This window comes from Pinus tabuliformis, chromosome 3_2 (assembly GCF_031772625.1).
Source record: "Pinus tabuliformis cultivar Carrire ecotype Pingquan chromosome 3_2, CPIR1, whole genome shotgun sequence".
NCBI classification, from domain to species: Eukaryota; Viridiplantae; Streptophyta; class Pinopsida; order Pinales; family Pinaceae; genus Pinus; species Pinus tabuliformis.
The window spans coordinates 630,208,418-630,219,658 of record NC_142302.1 but is presented as its reverse complement, the minus strand read 5'-3'; positions in this window follow the sequence as shown (position 1 = coordinate 630,219,658).

Genomic DNA, 11,241 nt, shown 5'->3' with positions numbered 1-11,241 from the left:
GTCAAATATTGATGTTGGATGATCTTCTCTCTCTATTAAACTGCTTCCATGGTATGGTTCTTCAACATGTTCTAGCGATGAACCACACTTCTTGGTTTGAAATGCATCCAAAAATGAATTATGATGTGATTTTCGCCAAAAACTCTTCTCAATACTTCATATCGATCACAAAGGCCTAAACTCAACAAGGTGTTAGTCTTTGATTCCTCATAATGTGCTATCATTTTCTTTGTAAAAATTGACCACATGAAAGTCTTTTTATGAGAACAAAGCCATCAATACCATACAAACTTATTGGGTTCCAAATATAAAGTTTCAATGTGTACCATTTGTGTGTATTTCACATTATGGAGATCAAAATATTCCTCCATATGTAGTATCAAAGGTACGCGATCCTTTCCATTAAACATCCTCAGATAGATCTTTGGAACATGGTATGTATTCAATCCAACATTAGAGTCTATGAAATCATGATTAACATTTATTTTTTTCTCATCATGAATTTCCTTTACTACAGTTTCACCACTAGTAAGTATTTCTTGTAGCAACTTTGTAAATATATCTTCAAATATTCCATGTTAGCTTTAAGTTTTTCTTCTATACCATACACCTTAGCTTCCATTCCATTCTTTAAAGCATACAAGCTTCAGTTTCTTTTTATGAGAGTGAAATGGTTTGCACTTGGTCTTGTAATTTTGATATATCATGTTGCATTTCATCATCTTCTTCATGTGTCATAGTAGAGATTTCATGTTTCTTACTAGGTGTTTCCATTTTCTTTATTCGAGGCATCAAATAATGATAATTTTCATCACTATTCCCTTTTAAGAGGACTACACACCATTTTTTTCTTTATAGGAGCTTGATATTGAATATTTTGTATCTCTATAATTGTAGATATCCAAGCTCTGAAAATTTTGTCCTATGATAGCCCTTTGAGTCCCATTTCCCACCCCTCAAGTATAATCAAGATTAGATTTTCCAATGAAGAGGTATACCCAATCTCCCACAATGACATGATTATAGAGTATTTAATTAGAGCGAACTTGTATGAAGTACCACATGTCACTGTTTTGACCTTCGACACTAAATATACCACCCAAAAAATTAAAATTTGTCCTCTTTATGTCATTTTTATGAAATTTGAATTTGATGCTCATAGAGAAAGTTATGATGAGTTTCCCAAGGTTACATGTTTGAGATGAAATTGGGAGCCTGCAAAAACCATAACTTACTTAGTTCATATCTCCCAAAATGTAACGAGAAAATGTTTAAATTAAGACACCACATTCATCAATATTTCGTATCAAATGGTTTTTTTTTTACACTTCTAAATATTCAGAGAAAAAATGTTATAGCAAAAATTCTAGAATGTCCAATTTGAACCAACAAAACCCTAGAATCCAAAGCTCTTGTACTGGATGTTATTCAACTAACTCTAAAATAGAAGAAGATATAGATCAACGACTTAAAAATTAGCCTCTTCAAGGGGGAAACCTCCTTTACATTACACAAATGAATAAGTATTGGATGATACAAATGATAAAAACTACTTTCTATATATACAAGTCTAAGGGTTCACAATAGAGTTAGAGCTGACATAACAATAATAATGTAAGGGCACAACAATAACAATAGCGGGCTTCTATGGGGAAAAATAATAATAATGTGGGGACAACATTGGCACACCAATAACAATAAGGGGATACACTGACAATAATAATGGGGGAATACGCTATTATTATAGGAACCTAACAATACCTGTGCTAGCTCATTAGCTGAATAACTAGTCTTCACTAGAATGAAGTGATGAAATCCATGGAAATTACCTCCCATTTCCACTCTAATATCGGAATAGGTTGTAACAAACCAGTTGGGTGTTTACACTCAACTTTCATTTGCTCATAGTCAAACATCTAGCAACAAACTCCCCCGCTTCCTTTTTCAAATTTGGCTAAAAGTATAACGTATTCATAGATGTAAATGTCTTTTGATATATTGGGTGAACTAAATATGGCTTGACTTGAAACTCCCTCAATATAAGCTTCTTGAGCTCACTTTCATTAGACACATAGATCTTGTTCCTAAATCTCACTAACAATTTGTCGTGAGACAATAATCCATGTCCGGTTCACCTGTACCATGCTATAACCTATGCTTAAGCTGATGATACTTGACATGTTTCTTTCCTTCCTCTAGGATCTGATCCTATAAATATGTCCCATAAGATCTCATAGCTTCAACATGGTTTACCTTCACTCTCCTACAAAGAGCATCTGCAACCCTTTTATCATTTCCTTTAATGTGTCTTATCTCAAAGTCAAACTCACTAAGGGTAGCCAACCATCTAGATTTCATGGAATTTAGATTAGGTTGGTCAAATAGATACTTCAATCCACTATGATCACTCATCAACACAAACCTCCTGCTAAGAAGATAGCGCCTTTGCATCTTAAATGCATGAATAATAACTACCCACTCAATATCATGAGTCACATAGTTTTGCTCATGTTCATTCAATTTCCCTGATTCGTAGCATACCACTTGTCCCTCCTACATTAGGACTCCACCAAGTCCTCTATTGGAAGCATATGTACATACAACAAAATATTTATCCGGATATGTAATCTTGAGAAATGGAGCATTTGTAAGCAACTCCAACTGCTTAAAAATTATTGCACGTTTTTTAGTCCACTCAAATTTATTTCCTTTCCTCTGCAATGATGTAATAGGATATGAAATCTATTAGAACTTCCTAATGAACCTCCTATAGTAATATGATATCCCCATGAATGATCTAACCTCATCCACATTCCTAGGAGCTTCCGATTCCATGATAGCTCTTATCTTTTCCGTATCCACTGTTATGCTTTCCTTGGACACAACATCTCCCAAGTAATGTACCTTTGTCCAAAAGAAACTACATTTGCGAAGATTTGCATACAATTGATGCTCTCTTAGCAATATCGATACTGCTACTAAGTGTTCTGCATGCTCTTCCTCATTCTTAGAATATATCAATATATCATCAATGAATATTATGACAAACTTCTCCAAATAAGGAGAAAAACACATTATTCATCAAGAAGATGAAATTAGTTGAAGCATTACTCAAACTGAAAGGAACCACAACAAAGTCATAATTCCCATACCTGGTCTAGAAATAAGTCTTGTAAATATCCTCTTCTTCGATGTGCTCCTCTAGATGTACTGATCTCAAATCAATCTTTGAGAACATTGTTGCTCCCTTCAACTGGTCAAATAAGTAATCAATCATTGGCAATGGATATATGTTCTTGATCATCACCTTGTTCAATATCTTATAATCAAGACATAAACTGAGAGTATTGTCCTTATTCTTAACTAACGATATTTATGCACCCCAAGATGATACAATTGGCCTAATATATCCCTTATGAACCATTTCCTTCAACTGCAGATTTAGTTCAATGAACTCTTGAGTAATCATCCTATAAGGTGCCTTTAATGATGGTGCTACTCGTGGTACCAACTGAATAGAAAATTCAACTTCCCTATGAGGAGAAAACTCTGAAATATCTACTAGAAACATATCCTAAAATTCTTGTAAGATAGGGTACCTCTTGAGGATTTCCATATCCTCAACATCCTTACCGTTGCCACTGGAAATATGGAATGCATATAGTAGACACCCCTTCCTACATATACACTTACTCTGCATAGCTATAACTATCCTCACCGATGTAGGCTTTTTGTTTCCTTACAAGATTCTCTTTTTCCTATTATCATTTAGGCATTCAATAGCCTTGTCATAACAATCTACTTTGGTCCTACGGATATAAAACCAATCCATACCCAAAAATATTCTATATGATCCCAATGGAAGCACATTTACATGTGCCGATGTAGGCATACAATTCAACTCAAATGTACAAGCTCCTAGCTAATGGTGAACTCTCTTCTTAGTAACTATAGCCAATTGCACCAACCAAGATTTTGGATGCACTTATTTTCTGTAACTACACTTATCCACCAATTTAGGATTAACATTACTATAATTCGACCCAAGGTTAGTCAAAATAGAAACAACTCAATCACAAAGCTTACATTCCATCTCAATAGTGGATGCCTGGTGATTTTCTTGCATGTTGTCCACAACTACATAAATCTGAGCAATCTTATGACCAATATCCCCAACTGTCTGTGCCTTCTTAGCACTATATATGTTAGGCTTGCCACCTTGGTACAATGGGCAATACTTCTTGCAATGATATTTTCCACAAATAAAATACTGCAATAGTCCTCTGCCATCACCTCTATTCTTCTACTCTCTAGGATGCGGCCCATGTCTCTTGTCAATTACAGTAAACTTATTTTAAGGTCAAATAACACTTAGGCTCATTTTTACAGTTTTATTGTTTACAACAATGCTTCAGTTTCCTGATGGCTTCCTTCAATGACTAAGGCTCATTAAACTCAATTTGGTCTCTATATGCTACTAGAAAGCCACTGATGAACCTTTGAATCTTTTCTTTCTGATCTGTGAGATAAGTAACATACCTCAACAATCGTATAAACTTGTTATTATACTCATCATCTTTCATAGAAGCCATCTGAAACTCATATCACCTCAACTCTGTAATCATAGTACCTTTCAGATAGGTACTTGTTCTTGAAGAGTCTCTCAAACTCAACCCAAATCAACTCTTCTTGTCAAATTACTTTGACATTCTTCACATCTTCCCACCATTTATATGATTTCCCTTTAAGATTGAAAGTAGCTATCTTGGCTTTCATGTTCTTTGAATACTTATGCAATCTAAAGAATTTATTCATCCCAGGAAACCACACCTCTACATCTTTTGACTTCTTCATCTCTCCATCAAATGTAGGGGGCTTGAACTTCTTGAACTCCTCAGGAAAGTACTCACTTCACCTATAAGGATGATGGCGATGATGTCTCTGAGATGAATAACTAGAATGAAAACTATACATATCAGTCCTCCTGTTATGCGTATCTAGGTATTTTCCAACTTTGACTGTCTCCTCTCTATCTAACCTATATCCTGATCGAGAATTGCTACCAAATTCCTCATTATTCTTCTCTTCCTATTCTTGGCTAATCCTTAGTTGTCCCTATCAATCCCTTGGGTTTATCAATTTAACAGATATTATTCTTAGGGTTTAATATTACTGATAGGATTTATAATATTAATCCTTGGATCTAATATAAATCCTCTTTGTTTAAAATCATGGTCAACCATGGTCCAACATGACATTCTCACAAATATTTTCTCAATATGAAAATCAAGTATGGTCCAATGTCGCATTGCGACAAAGATTCTCTCCATAAGAAAATATATCATGGTCAACCATGGTAAACCATGATGCAACGACGCATTATGATAAATATTATCTCAATATGAAAGTCAACCATCGTCCAACATCGCATTTTGACAAATATTTCCAAAACACGAACTATTATTCATAAGGTTTATAATATTAATCCTATGATTTAATATAATTCCCTTCAATTTATAATCATGGTCAACTATGTCCCAATGTCATGTTGTGACAAAGATTATCTAAATATGGAAATCAAGCATTGTTAACCATGGTCAACCATGGTCCAATATTGCATCGTGACAAAGATTGTTTCAATATAAGAGTAAACCATGGTAAACAATGCTCAACCATGTTCGAACATTGCACTTTGCCAAAGACTGTCTCAATATGAAACTCAATCATTGTAAACCTTGGTCAACCATTTTTCTTTTAGATTTGATAATATTTAGATTAGGGTTTATATAACTTGGGTTTATAGCATTTATCCCTTATGTTTAATATTATTCCCTTAGGTTTATAATCTCTTAGTTTTTTTGTATTAATCCCTTTGACTTACTATTCCCCTGGGTTTATAATGTGAATACCTTAGGTTTATAACATTTATCCCTTGATTTTATAATCCATTGGCTTTTTAGTATTAATCTCATTAGTTTATGATTCACTTGCCTCACAATATGAATCTCTTTGGTTTATTAATAGAAGGTTTCTTATTCCTGGTGCTTAATATTATACATACGGTTTATAATATTAATACTTGAGTCTAATATAAATCCCCTTGGTTTATAATCATGATGAACCATGTTCTAACGTCACATTGTGAGAAATATTTTCTCAATATGAAAATCAACCACGGTCTAATGTTGCATCGTGAAAAAGATTTTCTGCATACGAAAATCAATCATGGTCAACCATAGTGCAATGTTGTATTGTTACCAAATTGTCTGAATATGAAAATTAGCCATGGTCAACCACGATTGTTTTATAGTTTACAATATTTATCTTCGGGTTATATACCTTGGTATTATAATATTAATCCCTTAGGTGTAATATTATTCCCTTGGGTTTATAATCTCTTGGGTTTTCAGCATTAATACCTTGGGTTTATTATTCCCATGGCTTTATAATATCAATCCCTTGGGGTTTATAATATCAATCCATTGGGTTTATAATATTAATCCCTTCACTATAATAATATTCCCTCTGGTTTATAATCCCCTTGGTTTTCAGTATTAATCCCTTGCGTTTATTATTACCATGGGTTTACAAAACCAATTGCTTGGGTTTATAATATCAATCTCATGGGTTTATATTATCATTCCCACGGGTTTATAATATAAATCCTTTTGATGTAATAATATTCCCTTGGGTTTATAATTCCTTGTGTTTTTAGAATTTCTCCCTTCTGTTTATTTTTCCCATAGATTTATAATATGAATCCCATGGGTTTATAATATCAAACCCTTGGGTTTATAATATTAATCCCCTTGGTATAATGTTATTCCCTTGGGCTTATAATCCCATAGGTTTTTAGTATTAATCCCTTGGTTTTATAATATTTATATTAGGGTTTATATACCTTGGGTTTATAATATTTATCTTATGGTTTATATACTTCGGTTTATAATATTAATCCCTTCACTTTATTATTATTCCCTTGGGTTTAAAATCCCTTGTGCTTTTACTATTAATCCATTTGGTTTATTATTTCCTTGGATTTATAATATGAATCCTTTGGATTTATTAATCTAAGGGTTCATATTCCTAGGGTTTAATATTATTCAAGGGTTTTATAATATTAATCCTTCGGTCTGACATAAATCGCCTTGGTTTATAATCATGGTCAACCATGGTCCAATATCACATTGTGACAAAGATTTTCTCAATATGAAAATCAATCATGGTTTACTGTCATATTGTGACAAATACTGTCTCCGTAAGAAAATCAATCATGGTCAACCATGCTCCAACGTCGCATTGTTACAAATCTTGTCTCAACATGAAATATTATTTATAATTTTTATAACATTAATCCTACGATTTAATATAAATACCTTTAGTTTATAATTATGGTCAACCATGGTAAACCATGTTCCAATTTGACATATTGACTAGTATAGTCTCAATATGAAAATAAAAAGTTGTCAACCATGTTCAACCATTGTCCATTGTCACATTATGGAAAATATTATTTCAATATAAAAATAAACATGGTGGACCATGGTCCAATTTCACATTGTGGCAAAGACTGTCTCAATATGAAAATCAGCCATGGTAAACCAAAGTCAACCATTTTTATCTTAGGGTTTATAATATTTGTCCGTTTGGTTTCATAGTATTCCCTTGTGTTTATAATCCCTTGTATTTTTAGTATTAATCTCTTTGGTTTATTATTCCCTTGGCCATAATAATATAAGGGTTCTTATTCCCAGTGTTTAATATTATTCATATGGTTTATAATATTAATCATTTTGTGTAATATAAATCCCCTTGGTTTATAATCATGGGCAATCATTTTCCAATGTCACATTGTGACAAAGATTTTCTTAATATGGAAATCAATCATGGTCCAATGTTGTATTGTGACAAAGATTTTCTGCATATGAAAATCAATCATGGTCAACCATGATAATTTTATGGCTTACAATATTTATTTTTGAGTTTATATACCCTCTGTTTATAATATTAATCATCGGGTGTAATATAATCCCTTAATTTTAGTTAATTAACAATAATTAGTTTAAAATGGAAACGTATATATAATAAATAATAATAATCAGAAACCCTAATATATATTTGATAAATAAATAATAAAACCATATATATATATATATATATATATATATATATATATATTCCAAGTAATGGTATAATATATTTTAGTTTAATACGTAGTCTATAGTTAATATTATTAAGATACTCTAATTAAATATATAAAATATATTGAAAATTATATTAATAAATATATAATAATTATTGAAAATAACATATTGGTAGAGATAAATATAAGTATTAATAATAACTAAATGTTATTATTATGTTATATTTATTATGTTATATGGGTATGATATTATAGTTTTAAATGTAATTATTAATATATTAGCACACTTTAAGTAATAACTAATATTATATTAATATACCAAATAATGTTAATATTATAAGTTATTTACCAAATAATGTTAATATTATAAGTTATTGTATTAACCATACCTCATAAATTTAGGATTTCATAAAAAGGTGTAGAGATAAGCTATTACAAGAGTTACCTCACACGTCAGCTACAGGCGATGATTAATATATAGAAGTATTTATACTTTGACAACGAATTTCATTTCAATAATAATTTCTTATAGAACTTCTACGGGTGTTTTACAGTAGGACTTGGACTAGGACACCCGCATATCCCTTGAAAAAGCTAGTTTGTATATTGGTATCTGATAACATTATGAGAGTGATACTAGGGAAAATGATGAACGGTTTAAGTGCGCAGATAATTTGTATATTTGATATTTTGGGAAGTGATTTCAAAATAATTATAGAATGTGTACACTCCTGAAAAAGATAATGTTTATTTTCATTATAGAAAGTTTCATTTCTAGACTTATGAGGTCATGATGAGGCTTTAATGAATGTGGTATCTTCCTTAACTTAGATTTCAAGGGTTTATTTCAATTTATCTACTTAGAATTTTCGTTTTTTCTTCCCATCATCAAATTCTTATTTCAATTTATCTATTTAATATTTTGATTTCTTCCTCCAATCATTTTATTATTAGTCCCCTTAGTTTTAATGTTTTCAATTTTTTTTTATATTAAAATAAATTTAAGAATTTGAAAATAATTTCGGCTAAAATTCTAATTAAATATTTACGACTCTCCATTATCCTATCAAAGGTACCTAGTTTATCCCTATCCCTAGCCAATCCTCACCATTATCGTATTTAGTTTCATTTGTTTTTAACAACCCGTATCTCTTGAGAACCAAGTTATCTATAGCATCACCCTCTTATACCTGTAGGATTATTGACTCTTGTAGTATTGTTGTTGTTCTTAGCCTTTCTTGGTATCCTCTTTGACCCTTTTAATTCTTTGGAGATGGTCAAAGTATTAGGTTTATCATGGAATTATAAAAGCCCAATTGATGGCTCCCTTACTCATTTTTAGTTTAGACGGACTATCTTCATTGCTGTGGCTATTCGTTATCTTTACATTCAATGCTTCTTTACCCCTCATGTATACACCTAATCGTCTATACCTCATGTCAACGATTAGATCCTCTACATTCCATGATTCCCTACTCCTCCCCTATACACCTAATCGTCTATACGTCATGTCAATGATTAGATCCCTGTAATGAGGACTAAGGGAAAATAGTTCAGTGTATGCAGCCTTAGCAAACGACACTACTTTATTTTCCAAATTATCTCTTTGTGGGTAAGCACACGTGCACATAACCAAATACCAAATGGAATGGACAAGAGTAGATATGTATATCCATTCCATATTCTTTTTGGAAGCTAATGATGAGGTAGCTAACATCGAGTAAGTTAGGTAGAAAGAAAGGTGCAAAATACCTAAGAAATATCTTATGAAAAGTTTAAATATCTCGGTGTTGTCCTCTAATTGTTATTATAGAATAAGGAACACTATGATTTTTGAAAACATTGAAATATATTAAGTAAATGAGTTGTTCTTTCTCATGTGTTTGGAGGAGAAAGGTAGTCAAAATAAAGCTATTCTAGATAGGTTGATGTGATGCACCAAAAGTTTGATGCTATTGAAAAAGTGAATTATAATATTGATATCATCATGAGTACCTACTCAAAGACGTAGAACAAATCAATGAATGAAGTAAGCCATGTTCTAGCTCGTATAGAGGACAAGGCTTATAATTTACTTGTTCATTCACATTTTCATTATCTTTTTTCAAAAAAAATACTGGGTTTCTCCATTTTATTTCTATTTTATTATTATTATCTATCACATTTAATATGATTCAATTATGTGTTATAAATGAATACTTTTATAGTAACTTAACTAATTTATAATGTGTTTTGCGGGATTTAATGGGATACCATTTATTTATGAAAGAAATATGTGTAGACTTTTCCATGTGCAATTATGAGTTGGAGAAGATTTTTCCAAAATACCAATATTGAAGAATTATTTTGCAGCATAATCCATGTAGACCTAAACAATCAAACAAACACAAAATTTATACACCTAAATAATATGAAAATAATGCAAAAAATGCTGCAAAATTTTTCACCAACAATAATAACTGTAATTTTTTAATTTATTGTAACTAATCTTATAAACTAGCTTATAAAGTTTCATTCCACAATTTGAGACCACTTAGTCCATTGGCTTAGCTATAGGATGAAAGAAGTGCATCAAGCAAGAATGACTTCCATTCTTGATAGTATCAAGAACCACTAGATGTTAGCAAGTAGTTATTATAGTTAGATTCTTTTTTGTATAAGGAGGTTCAATTCTTTTTTATATCAAAGAATTATTTTCTGATTATAAAGAGTTCTTGTTGTTTCCAGTAGTAATGAATTAGTGTCTATCTTTTATTATCACTCATTCTATAGAGTAAGGGCCACTCTACAATCATGGTAATCTTCATTTTCATTTACTTTCTTGACAAATTCTATGATTATGTTTTCCTTTTTTCTAATTATATTCCATTGAATTCAATTTGTCATTTTCTATACTTAGGACAAGTTTCATCTTTTTAGGCTTGTAAATTACTTTGTGCAAGATACAAATGTTGTATTTTACTGATTAAGTTCTAGCATATTTTCAAGCAATGACTTTTTTTCAATAGAAGTTATCCTAAATTTATGCACCAATGTTATAACACAGTAGATTTGCTTTCTGCACTAGTGTAATTGGTAAATTGAATTTATAGAAGAAT